This window comes from Ursus arctos, unplaced genomic scaffold (assembly GCF_023065955.2).
Source record: "Ursus arctos isolate Adak ecotype North America unplaced genomic scaffold, UrsArc2.0 scaffold_33, whole genome shotgun sequence".
NCBI lineage: Eukaryota > Metazoa > Chordata > Mammalia > Carnivora > Ursidae > Ursus > Ursus arctos.
In genome coordinates, this window is record NW_026623019.1 from 32,543,228 (window position 1) to 32,558,213 (window position 14,986).

Below are 14,986 nucleotides of genomic sequence, written 5' to 3' on the forward strand. Positions count from 1 at the left end.
TTTTGAATTTTCTATGTACACAATCGTATTATCTGTGAATAGTCACAATTATCCCCTCAATTCTTATACTTTTTGTTTCTCTTGCATTCTAACACTGGTAGATTCCGATGCCACGTTGAATAGAGCAACATTGTTTGAAGATTTTAATATACCTTTCTCAATATCTAACAGAAAAAGCAGACAAAACATTGGTAAAAATGTGACCTAATTGACATATAGGGAACATTCCATAATAAGTGCAGAATACATTATTTTCAAGTGGTCATAGACTCTTTACCCAAATAGATGATAGGTGGGGCCACGAATCAAGTCTACAAATGTTAAACCCTGAAATTAACTAGATTCTATTCTTAGACCACAGGGGAATTGAGCCACAGTCATAGCGAAAAGAAAACCAGGAAGTCCTTCAGTGTTTAAAAATTACATGGAACTTTGCTCCATATCCTAAAGGTAAGAGAGGGAATCTCAATGGAAATTCTGAACCTTTTCTACATGAGGGCTCACACACAATGGCACTTTCTTTGTGAAGAGCATTATAATAACCTAGACAGGAGTTGAGCCTTAAGTCAGAGTTCTGCCTGCCCCAGCCACACCTGGCAGCCTTGGCCTGTGGTCCCCCTCAGCTGTCCTTTCTGGTGGCCCTGAGCTAAGGGGGTCATCATGGCCATATGGAAATGGGAAGCTTCCCACTCATAGTGATGGCGCTGCCCCCTCCCCAGCTGCCCTTTCTGGTGGCTCTGAGCTAAGGGGGTCAACATGGCCATATGGAAATTAGAAGCTCCCCGCTCTTAGTGATGACGTTGCTCTCGTATCGTCCTTACCAGTCCAACAATATGATTTCTGAGTGAAATATGACACAAGAGCGACTTCTTGGCCTTCCTTCAGGTTTGAAAATCATCTGGTGAGTCATCTATTAGAAATATGGATTCAACATCTGTTCTTTCTTCTGGAAAAGAAATAGACCTAATAGCAATTATGGCTTCCTGAGAACCTGTTCTTGAGAGACATCATACTGGCTCTTTGTAGCATTTTGCCTCTTAAACTTCAAACTAGGGTTTAGATATTTATAGGCACATTTTCAGACGGTTAGAAAGGGACTCAGATGATATGAGTCACAGAGGATTTTAGTGTCAGAAACCTAAGTGGGATACCCAAATTGACTCCAAATCCCTTGTTGTTCCATACAGGGTGCTATTTCCCTCTTATCTCTGGTCGTCTCCATCTGGAAACCTATCAAGTATCAGGATTTTCTTGTCATGTGGACAACTGGAATGAATTTAGCGGGCCTTTTCCCATCTGCCCATGGTAATCATTAAGATCATTATCTCAGGGGAGGACCTCTGGGTAAGATACTCAAAGATCCTAAGGAATACAGACAGTATAATATTTTTCTGGTATTAAAGTTACTGAAACCAACTATCTTTTTTAGGCGACTCAGGCTCTGGTATGTTCAGAGGGTGCTGTAAAACAGGTCTGAAATAGTATTTAAAAACACTCAGCTCAGCCTCTTCTACAAAGTGAGCCAATGCTTATAAACATGGCTAAAATATTCCCTAACCTACGATGACTTCCCAGCCATCGTAGTGTTTATATGGTATGACTGTGACTTACATTAGTCAACATTTGCAGAGAAAGAACTTAGTGCATCCAGGGGGCACTTGATGTTGAAATTAGTTTGTGACAACGAGCTACTGTGTTTTATTCTGCAGTCCAAGGGAATGGTGCCAGACATCTCTAAGGTGTCTAGCAGTTCTACAATTCTGATTTTAAGTGGTCTGTGTGCTTCAGCGATTTGGGCAGGAGAAGGGCAGGAGTACAGAGACTGTGAACACTTCTGTTACCTGTGCTGACCATGGAGCAGGCAGACTTCCGTGGGCATCATTTTGATTTCTTGGTACTCTTGTGAAAGGTGCTTTTGTCTCAAATTCCTCCTTTTAGGAGTAATTATAATGACAAATGGAATTTTTATCTTATATCATCTGTGGGCCCTGATCCTGGGCTCCCAGGGAAGCTATCCTTTAACATTTTACCCGGCTCAAAATGACTGGGCAAAACCTCAAAGCATGGGCCCTATTTCTGCCCCAAGCAAATGTTGTACATCTCCTTCGAAAAGAAAACAATAACCAAAAAATGCCAACATAAATATAAGAAAAAATAAAGAACCTCTTTGGCTCCCGTAAGATTAAAGTCATACTGACATGTACATACTGAAAACATAAGAAAGAGTCTGTCACTTTCTGGAATCTAAGAAGATCCTCATTGTAGTGTGTAACTCTGTACGTAAAACAAAACAGAAAAAAATATATAACCCTGCCCCAAATGTTCTTTCCCCGGAGCACTCACTTCTTGGTGAAGATTGTGTCTCCCAGGCAGCTGTCCTGACTTGGGTTTGAATAAAGGTCTCTTCCTTTCTCTCTAAAATGTTTTTAAAAGTTCATTCACGCAGTGTCGACAATAACAGTGTTTTCTATTTAAGTGAGAAATAAATGTTCCACTCTAGTTGCATTGGGAATAGACGAATTGAGGGTTTCTTTAGAAGAGTAAGTCTGCTTTCCAGAAAAGGCAAGGTCATTGGTCTATTGAGAATGAAGATAATTACTGCTAAACAACAAGTATGTGTTGCCCCTTCGCCCAGAAACCGAAGCAGGTGTGCAGGCTTTAGGTCAGAGGTGCCTTCTTGTCCCCAGCTGACAACACTTCTCTGCTCTGGCTCCTAGACACCCGAGGGTTTGAACATCAGCATCTGAGTCAGCAAGGAAGCTTGTCACAGGACGCCAGTGTTCAGAGAAAGCACAGGTATGTTTGGCAAAATGTCCTATCTATGTCAGGGCTGGAGGTAAAACGTCTCATTATCCCAAAACCTCCTGGGCTTTTCTCTTTTCTCTAGTTGAGCCACAAAGTAAAATTGAAGTAGCTGCCAGCATTCTGGGTTTGGTGCAAGAATTACTTAGTTTCCCTGCAGGTAGAACTTTGCAGGGGATCACAAATTCTCTGTCCATTTATTGCTTACAAATGTATTTTGACCATCTGTTTCCTAGGAACCCTCTTTTATTAGAAAGGGAAGGTGAGATTCACTCTGTGCCTGTTTGTAACATCTAATTTGTTCCTTCATCTAACAGTGTTTATTCAATTGGGCCTAAGATATGGTTTAGTGGCCAACATCTAGAGTTAGGTGGTTTTTTTTCACCTGATACAGACTTGGATGATGTCATTTGACAAAGGTGATGTTTCATCATTGCTTAGTTTATTCATCAGAAGAGTTAACATTAGGGTGGAGGGGAAATTGAAAATTATCCAAAGCGGCCTGTTCCTGTTTAAAAGTTGAGCTTGACTTTCTAGTTTTACTAAATGTATTATCTCGATATTTTGAGGTGCCATATTCACTCTGTAGTTTCTTTGTTGGTGGAGTCAGAAGGAGAGTCTGGGAATTCTTTTGGATAGTGGCATGCTGGTGGCTTCAAGGGGCTTGGCGTCAGGAGCCTTGGGGTGAAGTCTGCAACTGCTTACCTGACCCTGGGTGCATCTCACAGAGGTTTTGTTTCCTCTTATGAAATTGCCGGCAGATAATGTTCTGCTTAAAGGGGAACCCTCCCATCCTGTTGGTGGGAATGCAAAGTTGTGCAGCCAGTCTGGGAAACAGTGTGGGGGTTCCTCAAAAAGTTAAACATTGAACAACCACATGATCCAGCAATTGCTCTCCTAGGTATTTACCCAAAGGATACAGAAATGCATATTCGAAGGGGGTCCATGCACCATGATGTTTATGGCAGTAATGTCCACAGTAGCCAAACTATGGAGAGAATCCCAAAGTCCATGCACTGATGAATGGATAAAGCAGATGTGGGATACATATATATAATGGAAAATGACCCAGCTTCAAAAAGAATGAAATATTACCATTTGCAAGGATGTGGATGGATCTTGAGTGTATTAAGCTAAGCAAAATCAGTGAGGAAAGACAAGTATCCTATACTCTCACGCTTCTGGAATTTCAGAAAAAAAACAGATGAACAGAGTAGAGGGGTGATGAGAGAGGCAAACAAGGAAATAGACTCAACCGTGGAGAACAAACTGAGTGTTGCTGCAGGACAAGGGTGTGGGGGGAAGTGTTAAATGGGTGAGGGGAATTAAGGAGGACACTTGTGATGAGCACCGGGTACTGTATGCAGGTGAGGAATCACTAAATCCTACCCCTGAAGCGAATATTCCATGGAATGTGAACTAACTGGAATTTAAGTAAAAGAAGAAAGGAAAAAGTGTTCTGCTTCATGAAGAGTGAGGTAAAATTGTAGTGATTTGGGCTGTACTATTCTATAGAGGATAGATGTAAAACACCCTGTTGTAGGATACAATAGAGTCTTATCACATAAGGAGTCCTCAGAAAGCTGCAATGAAAGATTCAGATCTCAGAGCATGTTCGTGTTCCACTGATATCTTACATTTTGCACAGGTAGGAAGGAAGGTGGAGGGAAAGGCAACAGAAGGGGAAAGTAGGTGTGAACCTTTCATTAGTTAGCGTTATAGCTTTCTCATGAAAGACTTGCACCGGTGTGATTTTGGAAGCAGAGGGGGAATCCGGGAGCTTTGCAGGAGACAGGGGAGTTCCAGGACTGGGTAAAGCTGACAGGGGTCCCAGAGGAGAGCTGAATGCATTCTGCAGCATGGTGTGTTCAGGGTGGGCTCCAGGGGTGGCTGTGGGTCTCCTGGGTGAGAGTTGTGACAGGTGAGGGCTGTATGCAAGTTCCTGGCTGCGGACAAGTGAGGCACAGGCGGAGAGCTGGCAGAGAACCTTCTTCTGAGCCACCAGCCTCACCCAACACACACAGCCTCATCTTCTGTCCCTGTCACTCCAATTCAGATTTTTCTGAAGGTGAGTGAGAACACATCAAGAGCATTCTGAACAGAAGGGAAAGTATGTGCAAAGGCTCTGGGGCAGGAGAATTCCAGGTATGTCCAGGAGCAGCAAGAAGGCCCTGTGGCCACAGGAGACAGCTTAGGACATGAGCTCAGAGAGGTGACAGAGGGCGACAGAAAGCCATTCCAGGGCTATAACCCCATGAGACCCTGTTTCACTGGGCCATCCTGGCTACAGTGTTGAGAACAGATGACAGAGGGTTGAAGATGGCAAGGCAGGTCAATGATGAAGCTTTTCCAGAAACTCAGGCACTGTGGACCAGACAGGTGGCCTTGGATGGAGTGCTTAGACCTATTCTGGGTCCATTTTGAAGATGGTGCTCACAGGATTTGCTGATGGGTTAGCTATTAGGAGCAGGAGAACGGAGGAATTGGGGTAACTCCCAGCTGTTGTGGGTTGTCCTGATCAAGGGAAAGGAGAGGGTTTCTCGGGGGGTAGGAGGTAGTCTGTGTTCTGCATGCTGAGGAAGGTGCCTTTCCCAGTGGATCTGCTGAGGTTTGTGTCTGGGAGGACCTTTCACATCTCCTCCATGATCAATGCTCAGGTACAAGTATCCCCCACTTTTTAAACGTTCACAGTAAGACACTGGGCTTTCTTGAAAGAACTGCGTTATTACCCAGCTTCAGTAAGAGGAAGAGACCTGAAGAGGATTTCCCTCTTATGAAAAAAGGTGAACAGTGAGAATGGCGTTCAGCATCTGTTTTGGGAAGAAGCACGACAGAGGCGGCGTGCACCCCAACCAGCTCCTTTCTCTGGGAACCGCTCTCCGCATCCAGCCACCAGCACTTTGAATGGTGTCTGTGGGCTTCTGCTGTGCTTTATCTTCGTTTATGCTGGGCCTCTGTTAGAAACTTGTGTCCTGGGGCGCCTGGGTGGCGCAGTCGTTAAGCGTCTGCCTTCGGCTCAGGGCATGATCCCAGCGTTCTGGGATCGAGCCCCACATCAGGCTTCTCTGCTAGGAGCCTGCTTCTTCCTCTCCCACTCCCCCTGCTTGTGTTCCCTCTCTCGCTGGCTGTCTCTCTTCCTGTCAAATAAATAAAGAAAATCTTTAAAAAAAAAAAAAAAGAAACTTGTGTCCTGAGGCCTAAGAAAAGCCAAAGAGAATGAATTTTGGAGTCTGAGCACACTGTCTAATTGTTCGTGTAAATTAATGGTCATTCCTTCTTGACACCATTTCTGCTCTGCAAGGTTTCTCAGAAGTCCTGTACTTTCAAAGAGCTGGGAAACCTATACCCCATGCTGCGTGGTTAGTTTTAGTCTCCATGCTGGACAGAACATTTCATGACTATAGGATTTTCTGACTCAAACATTTAGACTTTGACCACCTTCACCCGTTTCTACCACCCCATCCCCGAATCTGGCACCTACCAATCTGCTCTCAGTATCTATGCGTTCAGTATTTTTTTAGTCCATGTGGAATGTACATGAGAGCATCTGGTATTGGTCTTTCTGTGTCTGAGTTACTTGGCATAAGGCCCCCAAGGTCTGTGTTTCCATGTCTAGTTCTTGTAAATAATGCTGCAGTGAACGTGGGAGTGTATCTGTCTTTTTGAGGCAGCATTTTTGTGTTCTTCAAATCAATACTCAATAGAGCCATTACTGGGTCATGGGGTAGTTTATTTATTTTTTCAGGAACCTCGATACTGTTTGTCACAGTGGCTGCACCAATTTCCTTTCCCACCAACAGTGCACAGTGTCTCCTCGTCTGCACACCCTTGACCCCACCTGGTGTCTGTCTCTGGGACAATTGCTGTTCCAACAGTTGTGAGAGGATACCGATTGTGGGTTTGACTGATGTTTCCCTGACGATGCTTAGTTATGTCAAACAACTTTTTCTGTCTGTTGGCACCTGTGTGCCATCTTTGGAAAGTATCTATTCACATATTCCTCCCATTTTTTTATATAGTTTTTTTTGTTTTGATTTGTATGAGTGTTGTGTGTATTTTGTATATTAGCCTCTTCTCACACATATTATTCGCAGATATTTTTTCTTATTGGGTCAGTGGCCTTTTAAGTTTTTGCTGGTTTCTTTTGCCCTGTGGAAGATTTCAGTTTGATGTTGTTCCACTTGTTTATTTTTGCTTTTGTTGCCTTTGCATTTGGTGTCCGATCTGAAGACTCTTTGCCAAAACCAATGTCGAGAGACTTAGTACCTGTGTCTTCTTGGAGGTTTATGGATTCGGGTCTTATGTTCAAATCATTCATCCATTAAAAATTTTGTGTGTGGTGTAAGAAAGTGGCCCAGTTATATTCTTCTGCATTTAGTGTCCAGTTTGCCTGTTACTGCTCACTGAAGACACAGTCCTTCCCTCATGGTATATCTTCTGCTGCTGTGTCGTAAGTTAGGATCATCTACGTGTGGGTAAGTTTCTGAGCTTTCTGTTCTGTTCCACTGACCTGGTGTCTGTGTTTATGCCAGTACCATCCTGTTTTGATGACAACAGCTTTGTAATCTACCTTGAAATCTAGGAGTGTGTTGACTGCACCTCTTTCTCCAGGTTGCTTTGGAAATATGGGGTCTTTTGTGATTCCATACAACTTTGAGGACTGTTTTCTATTTCCTCGAATAATGCCACTGGAATTCAGATAGGCATTTAATCACATCTTTCGAATGCTTTGGGTATGATGGACATGTTCACATAATTAACTCTTCCAGTTAAAGAGCATGGCGTATGCTTCCATTTGTTTGTGTTGCCTTCCAAATCTTTGACCCATACATTCTGCCCCCCTCGACACACATGTTTTTCATTTCTTTTCTGCCATGTGTTGAGTGTACTATGTCTTTCTCATTCTTGGTTACTTTTATTTCTAGATGTTTTTATGCAATTTTAAATGGCGTTGCTTTTTTAATTTCTCTGTGCGAAAGTGTGTTGTCAGTATACAGAAATGCAAGAAGTTGGGTCATCTGGGTTGCTCCATAAGTGAAGCGTCTACCTTTAGCTCAGGTCATGATCCCAGAGTTCTGGGATTGAGCCCCGTGTTGGGCTGCCCGCTTAGCAAGGGTCTGCTTTTCCCTCTTTCTGGCACTCCCCCTGCTCGTGTTTTTTCTCTTCCTGTCAAATAAATAAATAAAATCTGAAAAAAATAAAGACAAGAGGTCTCTGTATATAGACTTTATATCCTGCAGCTTTCTTGAATTTTTTTATTCTAACAGTTTTTTTTGTGTGTGTGTGTGGAATCTTTCGGGATTTCATGTTATTTGGAAATTGTGACAGTTTTCCTGTATGGATTTCATATCTTTCTCTTTTTAAAAAATTGTTATTCACCCTACAGTACTTCATTTGTTTTTGATGTAGTGCTCCATGATTCATTGTTTGCATAAACACCTAGTGCTCATTATGACACGTGCCCTCCTTTTTTTTAAAAGAATTTATTTATTTATTCAACAGAGATAGACACAGCCAGCGAGAGAGGGAACACAAGTAGGGGGAGTGGGAGAGGAAGAAGCAGGCTCACAGCAGAGGAACCTATTGTGGGGCTCAATCCCATAATGCAGGGATCACACCCTGAGCAGAAGGCAGACGCTTAACTGCTGTGCTACCCAGGCGCCCCAACACGTGCCCTCCTTAAAACCCATCACCAGGATAACCCATTCCCCTTCCCCTCCCTTTCTGCAACCTTCAGTTTGTTTCCCAGTGTCAGTAGTCTCTCATGGTTCATCTCCCCCTCTCATTCCCCACCTTCACATTTCCCTTCCTTCTTCTAATGTCCTCCATGCTATTCCTTCCATTCCACATAGGAGTGAAACCATATGATAATTGTCTTTCTCTGCTTGACTTAATTTCACTTAGCATAATCCCCTCCTGGTCCATCCACGTTGGTGCAAATGGTGGGTATTCATCCTTTCTGATGACTGAGTAATAGTCCATTGTATAGATGAACCACATCTTCTTTGTCCATTCATCTGCTGAAGGACATCTTGGCTCCTTCCACAGTTTGTATATTATGGACATTGCTGCTATGAACATTGGGATACAGGTGCCCTTCTTTTCATTACTCTGTGTCTATGGGGTAAATACCCAGTAGTGCAATTGGTGGGTCATAGGATAGCTCTGTGTTTAAAGTCTTGAGGATCCTCCATATTGTTTTTCAAAAGTGGCTGTACCAGCTTGAATTCTCATGAGTGGTGTAAGAGGGCTCCGCTTTCTCCACATCCTCTCTGACATTTTTTAATTTCCTGTGTTGTTAATTTTTTTTCAAGATTTTATTGATTTATTCCACAGAGATAGAGACAGCCAGTGAGAGAGGGAACACAAGCAGGGGGAGTGGGAGAGGAAGAAGCAGGCTCATAACGGAGGACACTGATGTGGGGCTCGATCCTATAATGCCAGGATCATGCCCTGAGCCGAAGGCAGATGCTTAACCACTGTGCCACCCAGGTGCCCCCTGTCTTTTTAATTTTAACCATTCTAACTGGTGTAAGGTGGTATCTCATTGTCGTTTTGATTTGTATTTGCCTGATGGCAAGTGATGTGAAGCATTTCTTCATGTGTCTGTTGGCCATTTGTATGTCTTCTCTGGAGAAGTATCTCTTTGTGTCTTCTGCCCATTATTTGGGTGTCTAGTTTGAGGAGTTCTTTATAGATATTGGATACCAGCCCTTTATCTGTAATATCATTTGCAGATATCTTCTTCGATTCCATAGGTTGCCTTCTTGTTTTGTTGATCTTTTACTTTGCCGAGCAGAAGCTTTTTATCCTGATGAAGTGCCAATAGTTCATTTTTGCTTTTATTTCCTTTGACTTTAGAGACGTGGCTTGCAAGAAGTTGATGTGTCCAAGGTTGAAGAGTTGTTTTGATTTTGATATGAGACAGGAATCCATTATCTTTCTTTCCTGATTGTATTCGAGTCCTCTGTCTTTCTTGGTGAGTCTAGCTAAGTTTGTCAGTTTTGTTTATCTTTCCAAAAAAGGCAGGTCTCATTTTCATTGGTTCTTTTCTTTTTTAGTCTTTTTAGTCTCCGTTGGATTTATTTATGCATTCCATTGTGTTATTTCCTTATTTCTACTAATTTGGGACTTTGTTTTTTTGTTTTATTTTCTACTTCTTTACCAAATAAATCAGGGTGTTTATTGGAGAGCATTCTCATGGATTGATGAAGACTTGAATTTCTATGAATGTCCCCCATAAAGCTACTTTTGCTGCATCCCATAAGTTTTTGTAAGTTGTCTTTTTCATCAGTGTCAAGGTACTTCTAAATTTTTTTTGATTTCTTCTTTGACTGTTGGTTGTTCAGTAGCATGTTGTTAAATCTCCACATATTTTTTTAAGATTATTTATGTATCTGACAGAGAGTGAGACAGCGAGAGATGAACGCAAGCATGGGGGTGGGAGAGGGAGAAGCGTGCTTCCCACTGAGCAATGAGCCTGATTCGTGGCTAGATCCCAGGATCTTGGGATCACGACCTGAGCTGAAAGCAGATCCTTAACGACTGAGCCACCCAGGCCCCAAAAATCTCCACCAATTTTTGACTGTCCCATTTTTTTCTTGAGACTGATTTCTAGTTTCATATCATTGTGGATGGACAAGATTTGAAGCAGAAGGTGAAGAGAGCATTGAGATGAAAGGTTTGTTTCCTGGAGGGTTTTCTGAGGGTACACCATTATTTCAGTGGGGATGGAGGAAGGTTTTGTGAGTCGGGGGGTGGGGTTAACCCTTGTTAGAATTACTGACTACTACCATGCAGGCTGTGTGCTACTGTTCACACCATAGTCCTGATGGACTTGTACTTCATTAGAAATATTTTCTAGGAAGTGTAGGCATAGCCTTCACTTAAAGAAAGGTGCCATGTGGGTTCATGGCATGACCCCAGGTCAGCAACCAGGATGTATGGTATTGTGGGGGATCAGAACCAGGCTTTCTGTGGGAAGTGACGGAAATAGGGTATGGTGAGCTCCATGGCCATAGGTGAGGTCCCGAGTGACCCCCTGTGTGTTGGGTTCTGTGTATCTGTCTCATCAGGTGCTGTGGAATTCAGGGACACCCCCCGTCTGTGGATTTGTGTGGAGAAAGGTAGACATCAGTGTCTGGCCAGGCACGAGGGTCGCACTGGACCACCACCAGAGGTGCAGTGTGCGGGGGAGCCACTGCTTAGTTTCCACGAAAGCTGACCAGGGTCTGTGACCGTGATTCCTAGCAGCTGCAAGGGGAGAGGAGGCCGGGGTTGGTGCTCACTTCCTAGACTTGTGGTCAGGACTAGTCTGGAGCCCACTGAAGTCAGCCACACCTGGCACAGAAGGCACCCAGTGAGTGTTGCTGTGGGCACTGCTCCCATGGTACTTTCGGGCCGGCTCCATGCTGCCACCTCCTGCTTTTCATCATCATCTTCAAGGTCATGTGCCTCTGCTCTTGCCCCATGGCCTCCGGGGTATTGTCCGTCCTCCATCTGGCCCTCGTCCCTGGTGCCCTGTGCAGTCCGATGCCAGGGTAGCCTTCTTGAGACAAACATCTGGCCCTGATGGAACACTTCCATGGATCTCATATATTGCGAGGATGATGCTCTGCACTGAAAGGGGGCTGCAGGTCCCCAATCAGGAGAGCCATGTCTCCCTTTTCAGCATGGCCTGCCCGCCCCTCAGTCTTCTTCAGGGAAGCTCTCCCCACTTCCTGAGATGACAGCTCTGAACTTAAAAATGAATGTTATTTTACATATCTCTATGCCTTAGTTCATTCATGGCATGTCTTTCAACCCCATTAGTGGGGGTTTTTTTAGCAGTTCTGAAGGGCTGTCTGCTCAAGGAGGGGATGACCTGGGTGGGGAAGCTTTCCCTCTCATCTCCCTCAGCATGGCTCTGAGCCCTGGGACCAGCTGTCCCACTGAGGATTGAGGGACCCGAGCCAGCCCATCCTGAGCCCAGGCTGTGTCAGCTGTGTAGACGGATGCGTGTCGGAGTGGTGGGCAATGGCATGGGCCAGGGGCAGGCAGTGTCTCCCTCTCATTCCTTCCCTCCCTTCCTCCCAGAGGTAGCTCAGAGCAGCCTTCAACCCCGGCATCTCCAGATCCCTTGACCTATGCCTCCTGTGTTCAGCTGGTGACCTTGGAGTTTTGCATGGATTCTACCTCCCGTACCCTCTCCCATAGCAGTTCCTGTATCAGGGGAGGGGTCGGACTCTTGTCTGCTTTTGGTCTTCCTGCCCCGCACCAAGCCCACCCACCTTTGCATCTTCCATGTATGTGCTTGGAAGCAAGCCCATCCACAGGGAACCTATTAGCCAAATGGATCCAGGCAATGAACATTGAAGTAGAGATCCAGGATCCATAATATACTTGCTCTGAAACCTGTCCCAAAGTCTGTGACTCACACTGAAACAGAAACAATAATAGCTTTCTGGACTGTGAAGTGACATGTGTCTCTACTTCCAATCTTGAATGCATAGGTGCTGAGCCTGGACAGAAAAGGACCATGGCTCCCGTGGGCTGGGAGCCACAGTAAGAACTCAGTGAAATCTGAATTCGAGGCATAGAGTGAATAATTATTGTAGAGTGAATCCTCCCAAGTAGGGCTTATGCACATTGCACAGGAAAAGCTTTTTCAAAGAGGTTCCTGAAAGAAAATTCTTTTTTAAAAATTTATTTTAATTCCAGTAGAGCTAACATACAGTGTTACATTCGTTTCAGGTTTACAATAGAGTGATTCAGTAATTCTATATATTACTCAGTGGTCATCAAGAAAAGCATCCTATTTATCCCCTTCATCTATTTCACTCATCCCTCTATCCACCTCCTCTCTGGTAACCATCCCTTTGTTCTCTATTGTTAAGAGTTTGTATTTTGGTGTGTCTCCTTTTTCTCTTTTAGTTATTTATTTTTGTTTGTTTTTTAAATTCCCCATTAGAGTGACATCGTATGGGATTTGTCTTTCTCTGACTGACTGATTTTAGTTAGGATAATACTCTCTAGCTCCATCCATGTGTCTGCAAATGGCAAGGTTTCATTCTTTTTCAAGCCGAGTAATACTCCATTGTGTGTGTGTGTGTCTGTGTGTGTGTGTGTGTGTGTGTGTGTGTGTGAATACACACATCTATCATCTCAATTGTCAATTTTTCTACAGACACTTGGGTTGCTTCCATATTGTGATATTGTAAATAATGGTGCAAGAAACATAGAGGTGCACGTATCCTTTTTACTTACTGTTTTCCTATTCTTTGGGTAAATACGAGTAGTGTGATTGTTGGATCGCAGGGTAGTTCTATATTTAATTGTTTGAGGAAACTTCATACTGTTTTCCACGGTGGCCACCACAGTTTGCATTCCCACCCACAGTTCGCGAGGATTCCCCTTTATCCACATCCTCCCAACACCTGCTCTTTGTTGTGCTTTTGATGTTAGCCGTTCTGACTGGTTTGAGGTATTACCTCATTGTCCTTTGGATTTACATTTTCCTGATGATGGGTGATGGTGAACATCTTTTCACGGGACTCTTGGCCATTTGTATTTCTTCTTTGGAGAAATGTCTGTCCATGTCTTCTGCCTATTTTTTAACTGGATAATTTGTTTTTTTGGAGTCGAGTAGTATCAGTTGTATATGTTTTGGACACTATCCCTTTATTGCATATGATCTTTGCAAATATCTTCTCCCTTTGAGTAGTTTGTCTTATTATTTTTACGTTTTCATTGTTCTTCTGCCATGTGGAAACTTTTTATTTTGCTGTATTCCCAATAGTTTATTTTTTCTTTCATTTCCTTTGCCTCAGGACACAGTCTAGAAAAACGTTGGTATGGTCCATGTGAAGAAGTTACTGTCTTCCCTCCTGTAGGATTTTTATGGATTCAGGTCTCATATTGAGGTCTTGAAACTGTTTTGCGTTTGTCTTTATTGTGTAAGAAAACAGTCTAATTTCATTCTTTTGTGCGTAGCTGTCTAGTTTTCCCAACACCATTTGTTGTAGAGACTGTTCTTTTCCCTTTTGATATCGTTGCTTGCTTTGTGGAAGATTCATGGCCCACATAATTGTGGGTTTCTGTCTGAACTTGTATCCTGTTCCTTTGGTCGCTGTATCTATTTTTGTGCCGTACTGTCTTGTTAGGATGACTGCAGCTTTGTAGTATAACCTGAAATCTGAAATTGTGAGTCCTCCAGCTTTGTTTTTCTTTTCCACATTGCACTGGCTGTTTGGAATCTTTAGTGGTTCCATACAATGTTTAGGATTGTTTATTCGAGGTCTTTTGTTCTTTAATTTAAATTCAGTTAGCCAACTTACAGTACATCATTAGTTTCAGATGTAGTCTTCAATAAATTTTCAGTCATGTGTAACACCCAGTACTCATTGTATCGTGTGACCTCCTTAATGCTACTCACCCAGTTACCCCCCCCCCAAATTCTCCTCCAACAATCATCAGTTTCTTGCGATAGTTAAGAGTCCATCATGGGTTTTCTCCCTCTCTGATGACTTCCCATTCTATTTTCCCTTCTTTCCCCTATGGTCTTCTTCCTTGTTTCTGATATTCCACATAAGAGTGAAAGCATATGATCATTGTCTTTCTTTCATTGACTTATTCCACTCAGCATAATACCCACCAGCTCCACCCAGGTCGGTGTGATGGTAAGTACTCATCCTTTCTGATGGCTGAGTAATATTCCATTATATATATGATCCACATCTTCTTTATCCATTCATCTATCCATGGTCATCTACACTCCTTCCGCAGTGTGTCTATTATGGATATTGCTGCTATGAACACTGTGGTGCATGTGTCCCGTCTTCACTACCTCTGTCTCTTTGGGGTAAATACCCAGTAGTGCAATTGCTGGGACATAGGGTAGCTTTATTTATAACTTCTTGAGGAAACTCCGTACCATTTTCGAGAGTGGCTGTGCCGGCCTGCATTCGTACAGGGCTGTAAGAGGGTTCCCGTTTCTCCACATCCTCTCCAACATGTATAGTTTCATGTCTTCTTATTTTTAGATATTCGGCCTCGCGTAATATGGCATCTATAGGGGTTTAGATTTGCATTTCCCTGAAGCCAAGTGATATGAAGCATTTATGCATGTATCTTTTGGTCACCAGTACGTCATCATCAGTGAAATGACTTCCCATTTTAATCCATCTCAAGACCTAAAGCTGGGTAA

General features: G+C 43.3%; 1 long non-coding RNA gene across 1 annotated transcript; it reads left to right on the forward strand.

Annotated features, from left to right (window-relative positions):
- Nucleotides 1-358: 358 nt before the first annotated feature.
- Nucleotides 359-14,983, forward strand: LOC125282181 (uncharacterized). The gene is made up of 4 exons (XR_007189332.2): nt 359-450; nt 1,188-1,305; nt 2,718-2,796; nt 14,925-14,983. It is a non-coding gene; the product is annotated as an uncharacterized LOC125282181 (long non-coding RNA).
- The last annotated feature ends 3 nt before the right edge of the window (nt 14,984-14,986 follow it).